Raw genomic sequence first — 15,686 nt, 5'->3', positions numbered from 1 at the left:
TAAATGTTGGGAATTTACCAGCTAGCCACTTGCAAACCAAATATGTTGCCACTTTGATCAAATAAATCCATGATACTGCCAAGCATTGGTTAAATGAGCCCTAATCTTGGATAGAGGAGAAAATGCCAAAGACCACTGAATATTCTAATATTCGATGATGAAAATACCCTTGTAGATAAAGCTTCAAAAGAATAAACATTTAAATCCAAGAGTACTGAGTCCTAATTTGTGGAAGGATGAGTAGGTCTTGAGTAGGTAGAAAAGAGGGAACAGGACACACCACCAGCTTGTCTGCAAAAAACTCACAGAAAGGCTTTTTAGCGGGGAACACACAAAGCTCAGACACAGATATGAAGGCTGCATAAAAACAGTTCTAATGGTCAAATACCAAAGTGAACCGGACTTTATAGGACAAAAAGAAATCCTAAGTGGGAGTCAATCTAAAAAAAACATTGTAACCAGGCAGGTTCTTTATTTCAGGAGGGACAAGTTATGATTCACCTGTCTCCGTTCCAGGCATCTCCATATTTTTTCTTATCTTATCTTATCCAATCTTTATTACCTGGTGCATCTTGGCATACACAGCTCAGAGTTATTTTAAAAGACAGTGATCAGGCAGGTATGTTTTATTGCAGAAGGGTCACCTCCTGACTTTTTTTCTGCATGAAGACTTACCTGATCTGTATTTTTTGTTTTCCTTAACACTAATGGGGGACTCAGTTTTGGAAAAAGAGAACACGGGAGGTCTGATCTTGATAAAAGTTTACTAGAACTGATGAACTAAGAAATCTTACACTCATCTGAGTCCAGTGTAAGATGAAAAGACTGAGACCTGTACATTAAGGTTGAGCCGATAACCTAGAGGCCACCAGGCTCTTTGCTGCTGAATACCACCAGGTTGTGACCTTCAAGGTCTCCCTACCTGAGAGCCTTGGTGTGGAGACAGGCGGCAGGCGAATGCAGTCCGGGGCCAAGCGAGGGTCAGGGCAGGCAGCAGACAGACGTTCTCAAAGTCCAGGCACAAGTCAAAGCAGGCGGCAGATAGATGTAGTCAGATTCCAGGCACAGGTCAAGTCAGAAATCACAAAGAAACAATGCAGGGTATCAAGGTAACTGGAGCAAAGTCACAGCACCAGCCACTATTACTTTTAAGGCGAAAATATCCTCTGTTCCTTTACGGAGTTCCTCCTCCCTGGGTTGTGTCAGTGTGAGCAAGACTACCCACAGACATGTGAGACTAGGAAGTGCTGCATGCATTGTCTGGCAGACAGCGCGTGAGTGCTGCGCTTGCCAGCTTGACAGGGCACAAAGGCGCGGGATGCTGCAGGACGGTTTAGCAGGGACAGGTATTGCCACACCTGCACAATCTGAAACTTGGTAAAAAAAAGCCATCAAAACAGCAGGAAAATGCGTTGCTATTTAATGAACGCACCCCTTCTGAATTTACATAGCTGCATCAATTGCTAATGTTCATTAATAATTCATTAATAATTGCTAGCTGGCATCATGACCTGGATGACATGTGTTAGGAATGCTATCCATAAAGTTGTGGACAAGTAGTGCGGTAACATTAGGCAAAAGGTTGGAGGACCATCCTTCTGTAATAATAGAGCTGGGTGTAGTGTATCGTCAATGCCACCCAGAAGTGTACAATTTAATGAATGGAGTACTGACAGGCGGCAGCAGCAACAGCAGGAGGAGGAGGCGGAGGGCCCTAAGACGGAGTGGGGACTGCATTGGTAATCTCGAGCTGGGTGTAGTGCATCGTCAATGACACCCAGAAGTGTGTAATAAAAGTTTTGTGAATGGAGCACCGACAGGCGGCAGCAGCAGAAGGAGGGGGAGGCGGTAGGCTCTGAGATGGAGCGTGGACCACATTGGTAACTGGCATCTAGAGCTGGGTGTAGTGCATCATCAATGCCACCCAGAAGTGTACAATTTTGTGAATGGAGTACTGGGCAGGCAGCAGCAGCATCAGCAGGAGGATAAGGCGGTGGGCCCTGAGACGGAACATGGACCGCATTTGTAACTGGCATTGAGAGCTGGGTGTAGTGCATCGTCAATGACACCCAGAAGTGTGTAATACAATTTAAGTGAATGGACTACTGACAGGCGGTAGCAGCAGCAGGAGGAGAAGGCGGTGGGCTATGAGACGGAGTGTGGACGGCATTGGTAACTGGCATTCAGGGCTGGGTGTAGTGCTTCATCAATGACACTCAGAAGTGTGTAATACAATTTTTGTGAAAGGAGTACTGGACAGGCGGCAGCAGCAACAGCATGACCAGTAGGAGGTGGGCCCTGAGATAGAGCGTGGACTGCATTTGTAATTGGCATCCAGAGCTGAGTGTAGTAAATTGTCAATGACACCCACAAGTGTACAATTATAGTGAATGGAGTACTGACAGGCGGCAGCAGCTGCAACAGGAGGAGGCAATGGGCCCTGAGACAGAGCGTGGACCGCATTGGTAACTTGCATCTAGAGCTGGGTGTAGTGCATCATCAATGTCACCCAGAAGTGAACAATTTTAGTGAAAGGAGCACTGACAGGTGGCAGCAACAGCAGGAGGAGGAGGTGGTGGGCCCTGAGACAGAGCGTGGACGGCATTGGTAACTGGCATTTAGAGCTAGGTGTGGTGCATCGTCACTGACACCCAGAAGTGTGTAATACAATTTTAGTGATTGGAGTACTGAAAGACGGCAGCAACAGCAGGAGGAGGAGGCGGTGGGCCCTGAGACGGATCGGCGACGGGATTGGTAACTGGCATCTAGAGCCAGGTGTATTGGAACGTCAATGCCACCCAGATGTGTACAATTTTAGTGAATGGAGTAATGACAGGCAGCAGCAGAAGCAGGAGGAGGCGCTGGGCCCTGAAACAGAGCGGGGACTGCATTGGTAACTGGCATCTAGAGCTGGGTGTATTGCATTGTCAATGCCGCCCAGAAGTGTACAATTTTAGTGAATAGAGCACTGACAGGCGGAAGCAGCAGCAAGAGGAGGCAGTGGGCCCTGAGAAAGAGCGGGACCGCATTGGTAACTGGCATTTAGAGCTGGGTGTAGTGCATTATCAGAAGTATACAATTTTAGTGAATGGAGTACTGACAGGTGGCAGCAGCAACACCGGCAGCAGGGGATGGTGGTGGGCCCTGAGAAGGAGCGGGACCGCATTGGTAACTGGCATCTAGAGCTGGGTGTAGTGCATTGACAATGCCATCCACCCAGAAGTGTGTAACATAATTTTAGTGAATAGACTACTGACAGGTACTGGCAGGCCATCACCTATGTCGAGAGTGTAGAAGCTGTAGCTATTGGAGACATTGGTGAATATGAAGAGGTTAACTGTAGAGCAGAGGTCGGCAAACTCTGGCCTTTAGGCCAGATACGGCCTAGCCAGTCGTTCGTTCCAGCCTAGCGCCTCCCCTGGCCAATCCGGCCTAATCCCGGCCGGCCCCAATGCATACGGTGGAAGGGGATTTCACTTCTGGTGGGGGCGGAGCCATTAGGGCAGGACTCCGGCCTAGTGTGCTCCTGCCCACCCCTGAAATGGCCTAGTGCCCTTTAAAATTTGCCTACTGTTGCACCTCAAGATTGTCTATAGATATTTTTAGATATATGTGGGTTTATATATATATATGAATATATAACGTATGTGTATATGGGTGTATATGTGTAGGAATGATGTGTTTAAATATGGGAACCTGTTTTTCCTTGTACTGGCTATCTGTATCACCTAGGGGATGCCTAATCAATGGTTATTAACCTCCCAACCGTTAAGCCCGACCTTGGTACGGGCTAAAAAAAGTTGCAATTTTCGTTAACCCTGAACTTTTCTCCCTATATTAAAATCCCCACTTACCAGGTCCCGCTGTGCTCATCCAGCATCGTGTTCGTGTTCCAGCGTCGTCCTCCAGCGTCAATCTCCCTCTCCAGCGTCAGGTGCCTTCTCCTATACCAGCAGGACCGGAACACAAGATGCCGGCCGGCGGAACACAAGATGCCGGCCGGCGGAACACAAGATGCCGGCCGGCGGAACACAAGATGCCGGCCGGCGGAACAATATCTACTAGAACCCTATTCGGACATATTTCTGTAAGTTACAGCTCTACAATTTAAAAAAAAAAAAATTCATGAAAACCTGTGACGCTTTTGGAACAGAAATCTAGAAATCAGTGTAACGCTCAGGTGGTTAAAGAACCTCACCCAAGCAACAATAAACAAACAGATAATAAAACAGATGCCAGTAAACAAATCTAGTTCCCATAACAAACTTATTACCAGTAGGACCCCCAATGAGTAATAAATCCATCAAGCCTGAGTTACCAGAAGATGGACAGATGGGTTGGGGTGATGACCCAGCTGGACCTTTTATTGAACCCTAAACTTTGATTCCAGCTCCAGATTCCCATATGAAATTAAGCTGGGAGGTCTATTTAAATGCGATACCCAATCCCAGTCTAGGGGAGGTGTGTCATTTTACAGATCATACACAGGAACCAATCCAAGAGCCTAAATGATTCCTAATGGGAATAAAAATGGGAAATGAGAGAATGGATCTCGCTCGCTTGCTCTTAGGCCTTTCTCAGGTAAGCTGTTATGGAGTCCTCTTCTGAAGGAAGCAGGCTCCTGATGTACCCAATACCATCCTAGCAGGTAGCTATAAATATTTTTATTACTTTTGTAAATATTATGTACTAACCATTATTAGATTATTACAGGGGTTACCTACTAACAACCTTTTTTTATGTACTGTATATATTGATTGACATTCCTATCTCTAGATATCAAACAATATTGCAGTGTACTTTATGTTTCACTTTATTTTCTTAATTAAACTGTTTGAGTGACTAGCTATATAATTTGTGCATGAACCTTCATTTCTTGAATATATATGTGCATTGATAGGGAGATATATTATCCATATTTATGCAGAGAAATATTCCTAATCAACACTACCTTTGCTGTAAAGGCTCCAACTATTGATAAATGTGAAGAGGGTGAGGCTTCCCCTTACATGGACAGTAAAGGGGCCATAGCTATTGGGGACATTGAATTTGAAGCGGTTAAGGCCATCACTTATGTAGCCAGTGGGGAGCATGTAGCTGTTGGTTACAGTAGTGAAGAGGAAGAGGCTGAAACTGTCCCCTGCATAAGAAATGTAGAGGCTGCCGCAGTTTGTGACTTTGGTGAAAATAAAGACTCTGGGGTAAATGTTGCTGCAGCTATAGAACATGTGGCTGCACCTAACAAAGTTTTTGAGAGACCTGAACAAGTTATAATCAATGAGAACAGTTCACAATTAGAAGATGGTGCTGCTGAGAAAATTATTGTGGAAGTGAAGGCTGAAAGAGGGATGGGAAACCTGAAGCCTCCAAATCCAAACAAAGCGGGGATGTTGTACCCAAAGGTAAACTGGCCTGTCCTCTGCGAATCTGCCTTGGGCACAGGATGCAGATTGCTACACACCCGTCATCATCCTTCAGCGTGAAAAAGAACCACATTTTTTTGAGAGAAATACAGAATTTTTTCTGGCTTTTTTGATAGATATCAAGTGCTATCAGAATAAAATATCTGTATTTTTTCAGGGAAATACAGATATTTTTCTGGTTATTTTGATAGATAGCAAGTGGGATCAAAATAAAATATTTGTATTTTTTTGAGAGAAATACAGAACATTTTCTGACTTTTTTGATAAATAGCAAGTGGGATCAGAATAAAATATCTATTTTTTTGGGAGAAATACAGAAAATATTCTGGCTTTTTTGATAGCAAGTGGTATCGGAATTAAATATCTGTATTTTTTTATGAGAAATACAGAATATTTTGTGTCTTTTTAATAGATAGCAAGTGGGACCAGAATAAAATATATATTTTTTTTAGAGAGAAATACAGACATTTTTCTGGCTTTTTTTGATAGCAAGTGGGGTCAGAATGAAATATCTGTAGTTTTTTGAGAGAAATGCAGACATTTGTATGGCTTTTTGATAGATAGCAAGTGGTATCATAATTAAATATCTGTATATTTTATAGAGAAATACAGAAATCTTTCTGGCTTTTTTGCTAGATAGCAAGTGCTATTAGAATTAAATATCTGTTTTTTGGAGAGTAGGACAGAAATGTTCTGCCTTTTTTGCTGGATAGCAAGAGGTAGCATCAAAAACTGCACAATCTGTATATTTCAAGATAAACAGAAGGCTCTTAACCTGTTCCTGTCACAATGCACTTCTTTCCCTGCTTCTTTCTCTGACACAGAACACAAGATAGAGTGACTAACCCCTCCCTCCTTCCTTGTATATATGCCTGTGCTCAGATCTCTCCTGATTGGGCTGTTGGGCCTTGCTGTGCATCCTGGAAGCAAATTATTGGCTCCCAGCCACGCCATTCCCACCGTAAAAAGTCGCCGTTCCCGCCCCCTGGATTTTCCCTCATTTGTTCCACGAGAACACAACCTCATGGCGAATTGCAAGGCCATTCTCGCTTAAATATTCGGTAAAGGAGAACGGCCCGATTCGCTGCAAGATCCAATTTACTAATCTCGCTCGCTCATCCCTAGTGTTTTTACCTTGAAGTCTATCTCTGTTTTTCCCCATTCTCTAAAATTGTGATGGTTGATAAATTTAGAGAACATCTGCTCTGTTTGAAAAATTTCTTGCTCAGATTTTAGTATTCCACTCTTGGTGGAAAACCTTGGCCAAAAATAATTCTAAGTAGGATCTCTAGGTTTTGACAGTTGGTCATTCATTCATACATTCACAGCTGGTGCAGATCTTCCATTGGACTTCAAAATCTTGAGGGGTACAAGGAGATGTACAAAGACTTTTTTGTTCTCCCATTCCGAACCATTGCAGTGGGAATAAGAAAATGGGTTTTCCTGTAATATTCTACTTTTTTCTGCTCCTAGATGTCCAGTCTGATAGCCAGGCAAGTCACCTTCTCTAAGTACAGGTCACCGTAGTCTATGACCAGGGAAAGAAGGAGCAGCAATTAGCTCATCACTCTACTCTCTCTTATCAGCATGAACTGAATGGTTGCTTTTACCACTTTTCTCACTTGAGGTCTGAGTTCTGCTGTACAGGGACTGTAGGAGGCAGTTATCAGGTAATTTTAAGGTACTTACATTTCCTACATTTTTAATGCACATTGAATGATGTCTTAATAATTACAGCAAAACAAAACACAGCCCACAGACTTGAAGCCCACCTATAGATATCCAGGTGTCTCAAGTCGGAGACTGCTCCAAAGATCTTGCAATCTATGCTGTTGTAAGACTTTTACTTTCAACTTGCCAATGCACAATTTTAAATGAATAACATACTGCTCACTCCTGCTTATAGGCTAAAAAGGTTGTAGTTTTTTTTTTAGTTTAGCCTAGATACATAGAGACCTCTCTCCTCCCTCACCTGCCCATCTTTTTATCATTACTAGCCCCCCACTTCAATTCCACAACTGTTGGTCAGTTTCCTTGTTGCCAAAGTGACAAGCAGAGCTGTGATTGGACATTCTTCTTCCAGAGGCTGAAAATGTGGAGCCAACACTAGAGGAAAACAATTCTGTTCTATTTGAGAATAAACTGTCCTTTTTTTTTATTTGTTTTAATGGTGAGTGGCCATTCTGATGTGAACCTGAAAAGGAGGATTGTGCCCTTTTTAATTAATTTCTCTGGTGGAGAAGGGAATATAGAGAATGTGTACCCAGTGAGGAGGAGGTAATGCCTTCTTATTATGAGAAGAATAAAAAAGAGGGTCCCAGCGCTCTGTGGACTGAATGAATGGTGTGTTCCTATTGGACAGTGTAAAATCTTTGACAATTTGTCAATAAACCAGTAAACTTAAAAACTATCTTCAAAGACCAAGATCTGTGTAAAGCTTAATAAGTTTTTAAATAGTTTTCTGGAGGAATCTCCAATACCTTACCTTATGCTCCACTTCTAAATTTCTGTTTCCTAAAGCGGGTAAAGATCAAAAAATCACTGTTAGCTATTGTTCAATAGCCCTCCTAAATACTGATCTAAAAATATTCGCAAAACTACTGGCTTCGACTTATTTACCTACAATATTTGCCAAAGATCAGGTACAGTACATTGATGCACCCAAGCTGGCATCAACACAGGACGTACCACAGACAAAAAGGACTCTGGTGCAATAGTTCTAAATCTAAATGCGGAAAAAGCCTTAGACCAAATAAGCTGTCTGTTTATGATGCAGACCCTAAAATGGGTGGGGATGTGAAGCCTCTTCCTAAATGCCTTTTTTGTCTTATACGCCCACCTTACTGCTGAAATAAACTCCTACATTTTAACTATCCATTATTCACGATCCACAACGATACCAGGCAAGGCTTCCCGTTTTCTGTGCTGCTGTTTCCTTTATGCATAGACCCCCCTGTAGGTACGATACACAGACACCCTGATATTACAGGAGTACCCATTAAACCAAACATTTCACTATTGCTCAATATGCTGATGATATCCTCCTAACCCTCACCAAACCTCAGATAACATTACCTAATGTACACAAGGTACTAGATGAGTATAGCGCCGTCTCTGGAAATAAAATTAGGCAAAATGGAGGCCCTCCCTATAAACCTACCAGATAGCTTAGTTCAACATATCCAAGCACAGTACCCGTACCCTTGGAAGGCCAACTCCATCAAATATTTAGGGTTTATGTTGACCCCAACATACCATACCCTTTACAAATGTAACTATATTCCATTATTTAGAGAAATCATTATTCTTCTTGAGAATTGGAAATCGCTCCCTATTTTCTTTTTTGGTCGCATAGCCGTGATTATTATGTTGATCCTATCTAAACACCTTTATCTATTTTCCACCCTCTTGGTGCCACAGAATGCTTAAGTAGCTGCAGGCCTCGGTTATTGACTATATATGAGGCTATAAAAACATTGGCTTCCCAAGATTGTGCCAAGCTTACAAGGTAATTTCCCCAAAATTCCGGTGGGGCGGCAAAATTTTGCAAAACCATCAGAAATCCAGGAAATCACTATAGGAGGATTATCACGGCTGCATTCATAAATACAGCTGAGGGAATCCTCCTGTCAGTGAGCGATCCCGGGGCACGAACAGCCTGAGGATCTGTCATTGCAAGTTTCAGAGCAGGAGGCAGACTTTGAGACCCTTGGAGAGTGTGGTCAGCACTTGCCGGGCGAGGGTTCTTCATCAGTGGTTGCATTTGCAGAGGTTGTCTTAGATGAAAATGAGGATGATGATGATGACCGTGATGTCGCCTGGGAGCCACCCGTACGTGTAAGGGCTAGCAGCAGTTCCGAAACAGACGTAGAGGAAAGGCAGCAGCAACAGCAGCAACAGACTGGGGATGAAAAGGGCTGCAAATCTGCCTCATGTTAGTTCCAAAGAACACACAGACAAGTGGGCACAGTCAAAGACAATCTTCATCCTGTGCCACAGGCAGGTTCACAGAGGACAGGCCAGATCACATTTGGGTACAAGATCCCTGCTATCCCACATGCACAAGAACCACAAACCAAATTGGAGCAATACTTGTGTTCTCTTGAAGGAGGTGCCACCTCGTCATCATCTCTTCTTCCACCTCCATTGACTCCTTCCCCACCTGCAACTGTCATTGAAGGTTGTTCCCATCCGGACTTCCAGCTGCGAGGAAGTATCAGCTTCTGGCCGCAGGTTTCGTGGCATCAGACGATGTTTGTCACCGCAAGATGAGTACTCCAGTGACCCCTTCAGCTCCCCTAGCTCCCAGTCCCTTCAGCCCACTCTACCAGAGTTCTGCACAAGATATCAGGCTATGGGCCCAACCAACAAAAGAATCATCAAACTCAATTCAAGTCTAGCCAAACTATTGGCCTGGCAGCTACTGCCGTACAGCATTGTGGACTCTGCTCCCTTTTGTGACCTGACGGCCTGTGCCGAGCATCGGTGGAATATACCAAGCAGGCATTACTTCTCCCACACTGCTGTTCCCGGTTTACATGCACATGTAATGGGTAACCTCTCCCGGCCTTTGGCATTTCTGGTGTCTAGTCAAATCCATGTCACCATGGACAGCTGGACAACCAAGCACGGAGTGGGACGCTACCTTTCCTTCACCGCTCACTGGGTGGCCTTGCATAGCTCAGTGGGTGGTAGTCTGCAAGAGGCATTGTAGCACCTGGTACCCCCGCTGAGGGGTGTGGTGGGAGAGCATGGGCCACCCCAGTCCTCCCCCTCCTCCTCCATTCCTTTTACTGGCAAACCCTCTCTATTCGACATTCCTCCTGGGAGGCCAGCAGCGGAGGTCACTGTGCTTAAGTGGGCACGCCACCACGGCTTCCTCAAGCACACGCGTTGCCAGGCAGTGCTGAATCTGTTGTCCTTGGGGAAGAAAAGTCACACCACCGGAGAACTCTTGTCCGCTTTGCACAGAGAGGTTGAGGCTTGGCTGACGACCTCCCGGCTCACAACAGCCGCGCTGCGCATGGGTCACTTGTGACACTGTGACTAGATGGAACTCCACCCTGCACATGCTCCAGCATCTGTGTGAGCAAAAGCTAGCCATTCACCATTTCTTGGTCAGAGTGGTGCATGGAGGCAGCGGGGCCCTTGGTACAGCCACACAACTGAACTATTTTTGCAGTGACCGGTGGCTGCAGATGGAGACACTGTTAATGGTACTGGCCCCCTTAGGGCAGGCCACAAACGTTGTGAGTCGGGAGCGATCAGGCTGGAACAATGTCATACTCATCATCTTTCTGTTTGACAATATCCTGTGTGGGCTGATGGAAAGTGGTGATGGGAGAAGAGGGGAAGAAATGGGAGAGGAGGATGAGGGTGACATTACAGTCCATAGCGCATAGCCAGCATTAGGAGGAGCAAGAAGGGACACTGGCCAGCATTAGGAGTTTCAAGAGTAGGAGGAGGAGGAGGAAAATGATTATGATGATGATAATGAGGGAGACCATGCCCCTGATTCATCATTGAAATCCGCGATCGCTGGAAGCGCGAACGTACGCGCGGCCAGCGATCGCGGATTGGCACAGAGTGATCAGAAGGGGATAAATTGGCACAGGGTGATCAGAAGGGGAATAATCTTTTAGAATCTTTTTTTTCTAGATTTTCCTCCTTTAAAATTGGGTGCGTCTTATATGCCGGAGCGTCTTATACGCCGAAAAATACGGTAAGTTTTTAGACAACCTTTCAAGTTATTCAATTGTGATAAAAATTAAAGCATATTTGAATATGTGGGGTTTACTGTATGTACCACAATCAAATAATTTCCCCAAGCACTAGACAACAATGACCCATGCCATTAAGCAATAACACCCGCAACATTCCCTGTATGTGATGTCAAAGTCATGATTTTATTGATACGTAAAGCTTATCTTACCCTGTTCATAAACCAGCCGTTTGTCCTTAGCACTGAACATGTAGACGATGCTGTTGTTAACAGTCTTAGTTTACGTAACCTATAATGTATATTGGTTTGTTGTATACAGGATGAAAATTTGATTGTTGGTAAAGTTGAGATGAAGGAGGAAGCAGAAGATCCATTTGTTATGGGTGATTATCCAAATATGGAGGAAGACATCCCTCCCGTAATCAGAACAGGTGAGTTTTTTTAATGTAAAGGCTGAGAAACATAGACATCTGTATGTATATAATAAAGTGTTTCATGGCCCTTATGACTTGGTGAAACCCCTTGAAAAAGCTTTTGGATCTTCAGTGAACCCCGGCTATAATTACAAAATTCAGTTCTCACAGTACATTAGTGTGGTGGTCAGTAGGAAGAATCCTCCTACACTGCTGGCCATTGGGAAGGTTGCCAGCCTTACAGATAGCCAAAAAGATCATTGGTATCTTTTAAACTGATCTGGGAGTCACAAACTGCTCATTGCTCAAGGAACCCCTAGCAACCTCTCCTACGGAACCTACGGTTCCATGAAACCTTAGTTGAGAAACATTGTTCTGATTTATCTGCATTGTTTGATGACCCAGTTTCCAGGCAAAACTTTGTCGATTGAAAACTCCTCTTATAAAAATGTACTTAAATTTTCTTCAAGCAAACTTGTATAGCCGACAGCTCTTCTCTGTCAGTTTTTTTCTTGTAATTTGTTTAGGTTGTAAACTTTATTAGGCAATTATGCTTCATTGTTTCAGATAGGCGATATGTCAGGGATAATTTGAAGAAAGCTGTGATCACTCCAGCTAGTGAAACTGATGAAGATGACATCATACTTGGTTCCTCGAAGAAGATTGTTGACCCAGAGCTTTGTCCAGCAGGTCACAGTGGAGATCTCTCAAATAATCTATCTACACACCGGGGACGGTGTTCTGGAGGTAGATCATTCTTTTGCCCTAAGTGTAATAAATGTTTAACAGAGAGAACAAGATATATTGAACATCAAAGACTCACCTGAGGGAGAAGCCATTTTCCTGTTCAGAATGTGGGAAATGTTTCTCCTGGAACAGTTCTCTTAACACCCATAAAAGAGTTCACACTGGGGAAAACCCATATTCATGTTCCCATCGGGGCAAGTGTTTTACTGACAGGTCAAACCTTTCCATGCACAAAAAAAAAGTCATTTTCCTGTTCTGACTGTGGTGAAATTTTTCCCAAAAAGGATATCTTCTTAAACATCAGAGGACTCACAAGGAAGAGAAGCCTTATTCCTGTTCTGCATGTGGGAAGTGTTTTTCATGGAAGCGACTATTGGTGAGACACCAGAAAATTCAATCTTGCCAGACACAAAAGGGGGTCCACATGAATGACTGACCAATTAATCAAATTTGGTCCAACACCAGAGGGTCCACACCGGCGACCACCCATATTCATGTCCTAAATGCGGTAAGGGCTTTTCTTGCAGGTCCCATCTTGTTGGACACCAGAGAACCCATATATGGGAAAAGCCATATTCCTGCTCGTGACAAACATGTGTGACAAACGTTTTTACTCATAAATCAGCTCTGGTTAGACATGAAAGAATCCACAAAGGCGTTCGTCCTTATTCATATTGTAAATGTGGGAAATGGTTTTTAATGAAAGTCCTACCTTAACTGTCACTTGAATTGACAGATGGGAGATTAGGTTCCTCCTTAGGAAGCTATAGACTGCAATATATATATATATATATATATATATATATATATATATATATATATATATATATATATATATATATATATATATATATATTTATTTATATTTAAAAGGAATCTACAGAAATGTGTCCAATTTTACATTCCATCCTTTCTCTACCCAAATGTCTCTCTCCCTCATCCTCTTCTTCCCTTTCTCTTTCTTCTCCATTGAGAGGTCATATGAGTTCAGTGGGCCTGCGGTCACAGCTAATTGGAGGCACGTGGGTGCAGGGCACGTGTCTCCAATTAGCTGTGACCGCAGAATCCCACAGTCCAGGTTTGCACGGTATCAATGATAAGTACAGCCCAAATACAAGTCACAGCTGATTGGAGGCACGTACCCTGCACCCACATGCCTTCAATCAGCTGTTACTACAGGTTCCCAAGGTCTAGGTTCGCACGGTCCCTAAGCTGTACTTATCAATTAAAAAAACAGCCCAGGTACAAGTCACAGCTGATTGGAGGCATGTGCCCTGCACCCATGTGCCTCCAATTACTTATGACTGCAGGTTCCCACGGTCCAGTTTCGCATGGTCCCTAGGCTGTACTTGCACCCACGTGCCTCCGATCAGCTGTGACCGCAGGTTCCCATGGTCCCTGGGCTGTACTTATCAATGACAAGTACAGCCCAGGGACCATGGGAACCTAATTTCAGGTGAGTTACTGTGAAAAAAGGTAAGTATTAAGTAAGCACACACAAATCACATACATTTATTGTACATGCAATACATTTAAGAATACATTTCACATTAAAATATGGACTCATTATTTGCACTTATATTTTAACCTTTCAGGGAAACAGTAAGGGGTATTATGTACCCCTGTACTTATTCCCCATGGTTGGAAATCTGAGAGTCACCTAGTTAAAGGGGGCTTCCGGGTCCCAAATAAGTTAGTGACTTATTTGGGATCCGGAAGCCTCCTTTAACAAGGTGAATCCCAGATGTCCAACATGGGGAATAAGCACAGCGGTTCATAATACTAATATGCACCCCTGTACTTATTCCCCATAGTTGGACATCTGGGAGTCACCTTGTTAAAGGGGGCTTTCGGATTCCGGAATTCAAAGCGCCAAATTCGCACCGTCGAATCCTGTGTTTTTTGGGTCGGGTCTTTCCAAATTTGAATGGCCATATTCGGGTCAAATATAAGGACAACCCGAATTTGAAGACCAACACTAGTCACTTCTACTCATCCATGCATGAACCCACCTGAATACAATGACTTCTCCTTGCTCAACATGTGGCGAAAGTTTTGTGCAGAAAGCCCATCTTACCTTACATCAAATGATTCACATGGGGGTGAAGCCATATTCAGGCTCTGAATGAGGGAATGTTTTCAAGGTCCTGGTTGTCCATGTGCACTCTTACATATGTGAGAAGCCCTTCTCCTGTTCTGGTTGTGGTAAATGTTTTGTGTAGGGAACCTTACCCTCATTTACATAATATAACTCACACCAATGATAAATCATTTACTTTTCTATAACTTGGAGGAAAAACATTTCTCACATTCTGTGAGTACCTTGATGCCTCATGAGGTCCGATTTCTCTAAATAAAACACTGCCTGGAGCAGGTAAACAATTTATAATTATAATAGCCATCTTATGTACATTGAGGTAGGTGCCCTACACAAAAAATTTACCATGCTCAAAACAGGAGAAGGCCTTCTCTCATGAAGCAGTCCTGTATTGGGGATGTCTGGGGCCTACCTACAACCCAAAAGGGAGAGGGCCTGCTGCAAGTGAGGAACAAAACTATTATCTGTCCTGGTGATAGTTGAGCTTTAAGTTAGTTATATCTTTCCAACACAGGTACTGCAAGGGTTACTGCATGTTCCTTCAACTGGTCTAAAGTATCTTGTGTTGACCTTGGTCTAAATGCCTCTCTATTAGCCTATCTCATTGATCATTAAGATGGTGGGCTCTGGTTTGGGTGCAAAGATTTAGTTCCTCAGTCTTTAATTCAGTTACAAAATTCTTAAGCACTTGTACTGCTTTCTTTAAATAATTACTTATGTTAGTATGATTTGCCTAACCACAGGTGTACTATAAAGTAGTAAAAACATTAAGAACACAAAAGTCTCTTTGCAGTAACGGGACATTTATGTTGACTTTATCCCTCTTCATATATTATCCAAAGTCTTCAGGACCAGAGGAGACCCTGTAGGCCCAGGTGATGAAAAATTTCAGTGACCATTAGGTGTCCACATCACCACGAAGAGATGTGGGCACTGTAAGGAACCCCACACTACAAAGGTGAAGAATGAGAAATTAGACTCAGTCTTCCAAGTGTTCGCTCTTTCTAGTATGTAGTTTGGGTCTTTAGTTTTGTTTAAAAAAAAAAAAACATGATAAGCTAGGAGTGGGTGGAATAGAAGACAATTTATTTTATTTTAAAAATTGGTTATATGGGAGAGAAGAACAAAGGCAGGCTTTAACCACCTGGGCGTTACACTGATGTCTAGATTTCTGTACCAAAAGCGGTACACTGTTTTTCATGAAATTTTTTTTTAAATTGTAGACCTGTAAGTTACAGAAATATGTCCGAACAGGGTTCCAGTAGATATCATGAATATAAAAA

At 43.3% G+C, this 15,686-nt stretch overlaps 1 protein-coding gene across 1 annotated transcript in view; it reads left to right on the top strand.

Annotated features, from left to right (window-relative positions):
• Positions 1-12,173: 12,173 nt before the first annotated feature.
• LOC140339749 (uncharacterized) overlaps positions 12,174-15,686 on the top strand; it is a 19,547-nt gene continuing 16,034 nt past the window's right edge. Inside the window, exon 1 of the mRNA XM_072424605.1 lies at positions 12,174-12,305. The gene's annotated coding sequence lies outside the window, so the exon portion shown is untranslated. The remainder of the gene's footprint in view (positions 12,306-15,686) is intronic.

This window comes from Pyxicephalus adspersus, chromosome 10 (genome assembly GCF_032062135.1).
Source record: "Pyxicephalus adspersus chromosome 10, UCB_Pads_2.0, whole genome shotgun sequence".
Taxonomy (NCBI): domain Eukaryota; kingdom Metazoa; phylum Chordata; class Amphibia; order Anura; family Pyxicephalidae; genus Pyxicephalus; species Pyxicephalus adspersus.
The sequence above is the reverse complement of the archived record's forward strand: the minus strand, read 5'-3'. Positions and strand labels throughout refer to the sequence as shown.